At 46.3% G+C, this 2,855-nt stretch overlaps 1 pseudogene; it reads left to right on the forward strand.

Annotated features, from left to right (window-relative positions):
- The first annotated feature begins 1,437 nt into the window (after positions 1-1,437).
- LOC109862806 lies at positions 1,438-2,640 on the forward strand (annotated as a pseudogene).
- Positions 2,641-2,855: the final 215 nt, after the last annotated feature.

Below are 2,855 nucleotides of genomic sequence, written 5' to 3' on the forward strand. Positions count from 1 at the left end.
CGGTGTCGAATCGTACTGTGGTCAAACGGAACACGCCCGATCTATCGCAAGACCAATTTCGGATATCAACTCGTGATATCGAATACGCTACGTCGTCGCGCTGACTTCACATACGCTATACACTACTAGGCGGGATTAGAAACAAGGAAACAAGCGTTTGACTCAAAATCTTTCTTAAGCCGGAAGCGGCGGAATTGATTAATCTAGCCAACTCATGCGCTTACCACTAGACAGGCCACCAGGCGTAGTATCGATGCCGTGGGACTTACTTGATTTCGCAGGGGCTGGTAAGGCTTGCGCCGGACACGGCACAAAGCTCTCGCCGAATTCCCGTCCCCGGTCACCGTGAACTTAAGCAATCAAAGCTCACGCAGCATGCACGTGCCAATGAACACACCCGAGCAAAGCGCTCACGAAGTCGGAAGAGCTTGTTCCCCGGAACAAGAGCTAGGCGCTCCTCGATCCGCGAGATCCTCTAGTACGGTACGATAGATCTCCTGGCTTCGGTACGATAACGGTACGAAATTCTCTTTTTATAGCTCCTCCGACTCGCTCACCCCTTGCTTTAGGCAGGTCGCTCAGGAAAATCCACACCAAGATGCAGTATAGAATGTAATAGCGGTACAATAGGATAGAGTGAAAGATTAATGCAGCAGCAGGTGAAAAATAAGCTGAGATTATTACGCAGGACGCAGCACGTTACGATAGCGTTAGTTTCGGAATACGGTATTCGGTACTGTATTCGGTACGCGGATCGGTACGATACTCGGTGCGAAATATGACGATAGCGAAACGATACACTAAACACTTACTTGTACACGCGAGACGTAAGGAAATAACAAGAATGCTGCTTGGCGCTTTACTGGAACTCCAGGGCTTACCTTACTCAACAGAGCAATTACGCAGCACGCACTTAACCCTACGAATTATTACCACGAAGCCCCGTGGAATCCGATTCTAGCCGCTGCCGAAAATCCCAAAACTATGGCGAAGGTTATGTCCTTGCCGGTATCCAAACGCGAAATTCAGCGACTAGCCTCGACACGAGACTCGAGTAACGCGGATTCATGGCTCACAAAGTAACGAGGACACCTCACCGTACGTCGTCGTCTTTCTCCATCCCAGTCAATAGCTTGAAAGGCTTCTCGATCAATCAATCGTCGGGAGTGTCGTCGGTGCATCCGTCCGGTTTGGTAGATTGCGACCAAGAAAGCGAGGATTGAGATCGATTCGGGGTCGATGCGTCTGAGCGCGCTAGGATCGCGTAGGGTAGATCGCGGCGACCAATCAGGTCGCGAGGGGCGCTACATGCGACGCGATGCTCGCGCTCGGCGGCAGGACTCGCGGCCGCGAAATTCAAAGCGAGTACCGGGCCCTTACTAGCGAAATGTAAGCAGCGAAGATTTCCAAGCGCTGTAGTTCGCAGATGTAATAGAGATGCAGCATGCAGTAGCGCAGCAGGGTAGGAGGTGCAAGTTAGCAGCGGAGGTGTGCAGCAGGCCTTTCCGAGGTGAAAGGGAAAGTTAAAGCTGTTTCCCGCGTCGGGTGTTCGCCTCGCTTCCTCGGCTTCTCAGCGCCAAGGTTCGCTGTCCTCCGCGTTGTCATCTTTCTCGCCGCTTATTTCCGGAGACTCACCCCTCTGGTCGTCGTGCGAGCGCCTAGCTGCGACTCCACGCACACCCTTCTCTCTCGTTTACTCTCGCCTTTACCCNGAATCGATGGTTCCTGATATCTCCTCCAGTAGTGTGTTTTCGATGTGGTGAAGCGCCAAGAGCATACAAAAAAAATAATACAAATAAGCAACTAAATCTAACGCACGCAAGCAAGCCCTGGAGGATCTTGGCGCTTCCCAGACGGTTCGCACCCCCGGACTCCCGCGATCATGAGAGCTTTTTGTGGCGAGGGAGGAGCGGCGCGACTACCACGTCACAATATATATAATGAACAAATGACTATACTCAACAAATCATAAAGATATTGGAATTTTATACTTTATATTTGCCATATGAGCAGGTATAATTGGATCATCAATAAGAATAATTATTCGAATTGAACTTGGGTCATGTGGATCTATTATCAATAACGACCAACTATATAATTCTATTGTAACAGGACACGCATTTATTATAATTTTTTTCATAGTTATACCATTTATAATCGGAGGATTTGGTAACTTTTTAGTTCCTTTAATAATCGGGTCCCCAGATATAGCTTACCCTCGAATAAATAACATAAGATTCTGACTTCTACCACCATCACTTATGCTACTTACCCTAAGAAGATTTATTAATTCAGGTGCCGGAACTGGTTGGACAGTCTATCCCCCCCTATTCTCAAGAATTTTCCACAGAGGAGCCTCAGTAGATTTAGCAATCTTCTCACTCCATTGCTGAAATTTCATCAATCATAGGAGCTATTAACTTCATTTCCACAATTATTAATATAACCCACAAAAATTTCTCAATGGATAAAACTCCTCTCATAGTTTAATCTATTTTAATTACAGCTGTACTCTTTCTTCTTTCCCTACCTGTCTTAGCTGAGGCAATTACAATACTATTAAGTGATCGAAATCTTAACACCTCATTTTTCGACCCATCTGGAGGGAGAGATCCAATCCTTTACCAACACTTATTCTGATTTTTTGGACATCCTGAAGTTTATATTTTAATTTTACCAGGATTTGGAATAATCTCCCATATCATTATAAGGGAAAGGGGAAAAAAAGAAACATTCGGATCATTAGGAATAATTTACGCAATAATAGCAATCGGATTCCTAGGATTTATTGTATGGGCCAACCATATGTTCACAGTAGGAATAGATGTAGATACACGCGCCTACTTCACTTCAAC

The sequence above is a fragment of the Pseudomyrmex gracilis genome, unplaced genomic scaffold, assembly GCF_002006095.1.
Source record: "Pseudomyrmex gracilis isolate BER0280 unplaced genomic scaffold, ASM200609v1 scaffold_2413, whole genome shotgun sequence".
Taxonomy (NCBI): domain Eukaryota; kingdom Metazoa; phylum Arthropoda; class Insecta; order Hymenoptera; family Formicidae; genus Pseudomyrmex; species Pseudomyrmex gracilis.